This window comes from Macrotis lagotis, chromosome X (assembly GCF_037893015.1).
Source record: "Macrotis lagotis isolate mMagLag1 chromosome X, bilby.v1.9.chrom.fasta, whole genome shotgun sequence".
In the NCBI taxonomy this organism is placed as follows: domain Eukaryota; kingdom Metazoa; phylum Chordata; class Mammalia; order Peramelemorphia; family Peramelidae; genus Macrotis; species Macrotis lagotis.
Window position 1 is genome coordinate 402,657,473 of NC_133666.1, and position 6,793 is coordinate 402,664,265.

The following is a 6,793-nucleotide window of genomic DNA, read 5'->3' on the forward strand; positions in this document are numbered from 1 at the left end:
TATCAGCCCCAAGGTCAGGTAAATCTCCCTGGTCAGGGCAAGGAAGAGGACAAAGAGAAGTACACTGGAAAATTTCTGCCTAAACCATCGGTCAATTTCCTTCAGAAACACTGCTGTTTTTTGGTATCTGAACATTCAACCATTTCTGAATCCACTTGAATTATCATCAAGTCCATATCTCTCACCTTATGGTCCTCAAGAATATTACATGAAACTTTGTCAAAATACTTACTTTAAAATCTGTTCTCCAAACTGTCAACTAATAAATTAAATACCCACTATATACCAAGTATTGTGCTAGAAATTGCATAAACAAGAAAAAGCAAAAGATTTTATCCTCAAGGAGCTTACACTTGAACAGAGAATATAACAAACATACGTAGGGATATACAAGATACAAAACAAGTAGATAGAAGAGGAGAAAGCATTAATAACTAGAGGGACCAGAAAAGGTCACATAGAGAGGTGATGCTTGAAGAGTATCTTGAACAAATCCAGATTCCAAGAGGCAGAAATGAGGAGAAAGAACATTCCAGACAAGAGGAACAATAGCCAGAACAAAGACAAATGTATAGGAGATGGCATGCTTTGTGTGAAGAATAACAAGAAGACTAAAGTGGTTCATAGAATTCATGAAAGGAAATAATATGTGATAAGGTAGAAAACATTTTGAAGAGCTTCAAATGTCAATCAAAAGTGTTTATATTTGATCCTAAAGATACAAAGGAGTTGATAAAAAAAAAAAAGCTGGAGGACAATAAGAGCTATAAATGGCACATGGTACAGTGGATAAAGAACTGACCTCAAACCAGGAGTTGGTCAGTCAGTCAGTCAATAAGCATCTATGCATTATGTTAAGCACCAAGGATGCAAAGGAAGGTAAAAGACAAACATGAATTGTGAGTCCTATGAATTGGAGGAGGAAGAGATTTATTCAGGGATACTGATTAGGAGGATATTAGAATATTCTGGTTGTACATATACATAGAAGGGAGCATATACAAAAGATTTTGTGGAGGTAAAATTATAAAAACTTTAACAATTAAGTATATGAGGTTGAAGCAGGGGAAATGTGGGGCAGAGAAATGTTTTATATTATTAATCTGTACCCTCTGTATTGATCATGTCTGCCCACCACCACCACCACTACATCTACCCACCCCCCCAGTCCATTGTCCAAGCTATGAGATGAAGTCAATGAACTTTTAGTAAAGTACCTTGTCCCTCCCTGACAAGGACACAGTGAATTCCTGCCCCCAGACACAAAAGCAAATCCCTATCAACAAAACAATGGATCCCTGCCTTAGCCTGAAAGGATTTAGTCTTCAGTCAAGTCTCTGATACATTTCTCAGTTACCTCATCTCTGCTCTCTGAGTTATTACCCCTATCAATATAGACCTAAATTATCTCACCTCTAACACACCCCTACCTACCTCTCCCTATGTCCTCCTTAAAAACTCTACCCACTTGTCAGTTTAGCTGCTCCTCTGCCTTTGGAGGGTATCAATATCTCCTAAACTCTCCTGCTCCTATACCTTTCCTTACTGCTCTGCCTTTCAGTAGTTGAGATGCTTGTCTCCCTGTGAAACTAGCCCACTCTGGAGGAGTATGATCCCCTGCCCCTTTGCTCTTCTCTGCTACTTATCCCCGACTTGTTTGTCTTCCTGTGGGAAACCAGCCATTCTCCGGGGGAGAATGATTCCCCAAACTCACCCACCTTCTTCCTACTTTTGAAGTCACCTACGAATTTTATGTAGTAGCATAAACATTTTTATAATAACTTGTAAACCTTTTGAGCAATCTGTGAATTAAAAGTCTATGCCCTTCTTACCTCCCTGAGTCTCACAGATTGGCAAATTCTTCACATAATTAACTCCCACAGACTGATCTTTAAGTCCCCATTACCCAAAGCCCATTTCCTTCTGTCTTCAAAGTCAGAGTAAGGAGTCGAAGACTGAAGTTTTGAACCTGGATGACTGAAAAAATGATGGTATCCTCAACAAAAATAGCAAAGTTCAGAACAGAAGTGAAATTTAAAGGATAGCTTTATTTTATTTTGGACATATGAGTTTAAGGTGTCTATGGACAACCAGTTGAAATGTCTAATAAGCAAAGTATAGAGAGAAAAGGGAAAAGAAACAAGTAGTGTGATAGGTACTGTGCTCCATAATTCATTAACATTATCTCATTTGATCCTTCAACAATTTTGTGAGATTGAAGCTACTACTGTTTCCATTATACAATGAAAAATCTGAGACAGAGGTTAAATGACTTACCCAAAATCATACAACCGAGGCTGAATTCGAACCCAGATCTTCCTAACTCCAAGCCCTATGTGTTATATCAGCCTTTAGAGGAAAAAAAAAAGAGAATCAAGAGAGATTCTTGGGATGTTAATGGATGTTACACAGATGATCCAAAAAAGAATAGTGTATCATGCTCTTGGTGACCTTTCCAAGTCCATTCACATAGATCAGCTCTCCAGATCACAGTTACCCTAGCTTTTCTAAGGGTCTTTTGACTTTCTGAGGGTTTTTAGTGTAAGTCAACAGATATTTTTTTACATATTTAACTATGTGTCAAGATCTATGCTAAGCTAAACTAATAATAATATGGCTCAGGAGTCTACTATGTTGCACTTCCTCACATGATAATCAGTTGATATTCATCAAAAATTATTTAATAAAAGATAATTCCAAAGTTTTGAGCCTGTATCAATAGGAATACCATACATAAATAAAAAAAGTTTAGAAGGTTTAGTAGGAAGATGATGAATTCCATTTTGCATAGATGGAGTTTGGGATGCCAATGAGATATCCAGATGGAAATATCCAGCAGGCATTTGTAAATGTCTGACTGCAACTCAGGGGTATGATATAGATTTAGTCATCTTTACAAAGATTTTAATCAAAGCATTGGACACAGGGAGAACGGGAGAAGGAGCAAAAGGTCCAAAGACAGTATCTCAGAGGACAGCCACATTGGAGAGAGAATAGAAGAAAAACAAGTTCAGTGTTCCTGAAGCCAGCAAAGGAGAGAATAACACCGCCCCCACCAAAAAAAAAAAAGGAGGGCTATTGAACTGGGTCATATATTTTTTTAAAAAAAGGTCAAAGAATATGAACTAAAAAACCTGAAAATAATTTGATGTTTAGGGAATTATATAGTGAACTCACAAAAAACAAATTCAGTAAATTTGTCATTTAAGAAACTAAATCACAGTAGACTGAATCAAGAAAAAAGGAGAATGAGGTCACAAAACTATGACTGGGGAAATTATATCTCCCCACCTCCCACCAAGCCCTGAAATACCTCTCAATTCAGTTTTCGGGTGAAACGATTCTAAGAATCGTTTCACCCTCAGCCTTCTAGAGTCCATTGCTGCTTGGGGACAAGGCAGCTTGAGTTGCCAGTGACTCAGGCTCCCAGCAGGTGGGAGAGGGGGAGGAGGAGGTAGTGCTGCCAGCTGGTGCTAAAAAACCAAGAGAGTAAGTATTCCAGATACCACACAATCAGCACAGACTCTAACTAGCTTCAAAAGCAGTAGCACCCACCTCCCTACTAACAGGCACAGGCATATCCACCCTGGGGTTATGTACCCTCTTTTTTATTAATTCTCCTCTTCCTTTTCAAGGATGCCCTTATGTTAATCAGATTTTACCTTAGAAAAGCAATAACTATTGCTCTTGGATGTTCCTCTTTTCCTCAGTGTTTTATTAGGAAACTGGGCTCTTCTAAATAGTTATCCAGTTAATGGACATATATTAATTCATGATAAACTATTAATCATAATTAACCTTCTTAGGTCAAAACATTTGCATTTCAACTTTTCTGAAAATAATCCCTTAACCCAACAGAGTAACTAAAAGGGTAGGAAGTTCAGACCTGAAACAGGATGAATATGGTATTTTGATATAGATTTCTACGTACTCCTAATCTTATACACCATAGGTACTCTCAATCAATGTATAATGCCAGCACCAAAGTCTTCACCTTATTGTTGACCACAATCAAATCTGTCTCCTATCTTCATTTTCCAGATTTAAATAATAAATTTGATATTCAATTTTCTACAATCAAACTAGAGGACCACTAGAATTCTTCTAGGCTTTTGGTCCTGCATTTTCTTGTCTAATATTTGATTTGATTTAGTTTTCCCTTAAAGTCATTTAGTCTTGGGGCTCTAGGTAGCACAGTGGATAGAGCACAATTCCTGGAGTCAGGAGGACCTGAGTTCAAATCCAGTCTCAGACATGGAATAATTACCTAGCTGTATAACCTTGGGCAAGTTACTTAACCCCATTGACTTAAATTTTTTTAAAAAAATTAAAAATTAAAGTTATTCAGTTTTCCTAGAATTTGGTCATACTTTTTTTAGCTTGTCATATAGGAGCTATATTGATATTCCAATGTTATTCTTTTGCCCATCAGAATACTAGATTCACTGTATTCTATAAATTCATTCTTGGTGCACTTACTGTTTAATACTATCAGACTAAGTCAACATTCTACTGGATCTAGATGACTCAGGAGGAGAAAATGAGGCTGGTGACTTTACATAGCCTTCCCTCACTTAAATCCAATTTACTTGCAAGTCATGGTGATAAGGAGAGAACCAATTAAAGAAATTTTAAAATGAGGTTTAAAAATGTTTTTGGCAAATGTTTTTAGGATGGTCTAGTTTCAAGTTCAAATGTGATGAATTCATGAAGTACCAAGCTCTGACCCACATGTATTTAGGGACAAAAAAGGTTTATTTAAGTATTGCTGTGGTAGGCAGAAGCTAAGGAAGAGAGAGATTAGCAGCAACAGGAACAGCAGTCACCCTGAAGGATAAGAAAAATGGAAAGGTATAGGAACATGAGAGTTACCTGAGGGATCATGCTCCCCATTGGTGGACTCACCTCCTAAAAGAAGATGAGCAGCTCAACTAAGGAAAGATGAACTTTTTATGTTTGTCATTCATTTTTGAAGATGACCACAAAGTCAGGGAGGTGATGCCATGACAAGCATGTGAATTGGATTTGAGTGAGGAGATTTTGTCTTAAGTCACCAGTCTCACTTTCTCTTCCAGAGCCATCTGGTCCAGTGGCCAGATATAAATCAAGAAACTAGAGATGGCCCGGAATAGGAGGTAAACAGGGTTAAGTGACTTGCCCAAGGTCACACAGCTAGTAAGACATCAGACTGGATTCTAACTCCTATCCTCCTAACTCCAAGACAAATACACTGTTCAATACACTGTACCACATAGCTACCTTTATGAATTTTTAAAGGGGCAGGAGAATGAGATAATTAGGAATACACAAATGGGGACAGTAACTCAGAGAGCTGAGCTAAGGGATTTGTAGAAGAGGAGTGTAGTTCAAAAAGCAAAGATGAAGTAATTAAGAGCATGTAGATGAAGGGCTGTGGCTCAAAGTCTTAATCTTTTCAGGCTAAGGAATGAATCCATTGTTTTGTTGATGGAGCTTGCTTGGGCCTAGTGGTAGGGGGTGGGGGTGGGGAGTTGGAGGGGTACTGAGTCCTTCCCAGGAAGGGGCAGGAACTTTACTAAAAGTTCCTTGACCTCATTTTGATAACTTGGACATTGAGAAAGGGGTCAGTGTTAATGTAAGAGTATTTGACATTGTCTGCACAGAAGAAACAGTTTATAGAATATTTTTCTTGTTTAATATTTCGGCTACTACAATGGAATCACTTTCCTGATGGTCCTCTTCAAGAACAAAGGATAAACAGGAGGCAGCTAAGGGGATGTGGATAGAGCACTTGCACTGGAGTCAGAAGGATCTGAGTTCAAATCTAACCTCAGACACTTAATAATTACCTGGTTGTGTGACCTTGGGCATTTAACCTCATTGCCTTGCAAAAAAAAAAAAGAAGAACTAAGGACAAACTACAACCTGTGAGTAGTATGAGCTTGCCCCACTGGGGATTCAACTGGCCAGTTCACTTGGGCAAAGCTCCTTCCTTCTTTCTTTTTATTCCTTTCCTGTCCTCCTTCATTTCCCTCTCTCCATAAAGGATATCATACCCTTACCTACAGTTGCTTTTCCTAAAAATATATATAAATTTTGATTGTTGAAATCTTGAAAGATATCTTGGGGTTTTCAGGCTAAATTTTTTTTCTTTTGGATCATGCCTTTGAATTCAAATCCCTCTGGCTAATTGATTGGCCAACAATAAGCCCCACCCCAACCCCCACTGGGTAATTGTTTGGACCCTGAAGGCTCAGAGTAATGTAAATAGCAATTATTTTTTGTGTTGGTCAGAAATACTGAGGGTCTTCCCCTCCCAGAAAGATTTTTTTGACTTCTTTATCTCATTTCTTACTTATCCTTTACAGAACTAGATTGCCTCAGTCAAATTGAAATCTGGGAAAAACCTCAACTTAAAAAGGCCAAGGTCTCCCACTGTCTGGGGCATCTCCTGATCTATTTCTTGACACAGGACTCAAATGGCTTCAGAGGAGAAAGTGAGGCTGGTAACTTTGAACTGTCCTTCCTCACTTAAATTCAATTCACTTGCAAGTATAGTATCACTTTCCTGAAGTCAAGATTCTCTTCTTAGAACAAAAGACAAACAACATGAAATGAGCAATGGATCAGTCAGGAGTGCTAGGTTCAAATCATATCTGGGTAAACTTAGTATGGTTAATTTAATTTCTTTGGGTTTCAGTGACATCTACAAAACAAGAGATTTGTAAAGAGGTCAATGTCAATAGAAAGGGCAGATAGACAGATACAGATATAACCAAATATTTTAATATTAGTTTTTCTTGTAGCAAAGAAC

The 6,793-nt window shown here is 38.0% G+C and overlaps 1 protein-coding gene across 1 annotated transcript in view; it reads right to left on the bottom strand.

Annotated features, from left to right (window-relative positions):
* Window positions 1–3,378, bottom strand: part of GDAP1 (ganglioside induced differentiation associated protein 1) — a 39,471-nt gene extending 36,093 nt beyond the window's left edge. Inside the window, exons 1-2 of the mRNA XM_074203761.1 lie at window positions 3,314–3,378; window positions 2,278–2,349 (exon numbers count right to left, since the gene is read on the bottom strand). The gene's annotated coding sequence lies outside the window, so the exon portion shown is untranslated. The remainder of the gene's footprint in view (window positions 1–2,277; window positions 2,350–3,313) is intronic.
* Between the last annotated feature and the right edge of the window lie 3,415 nt (window positions 3,379–6,793).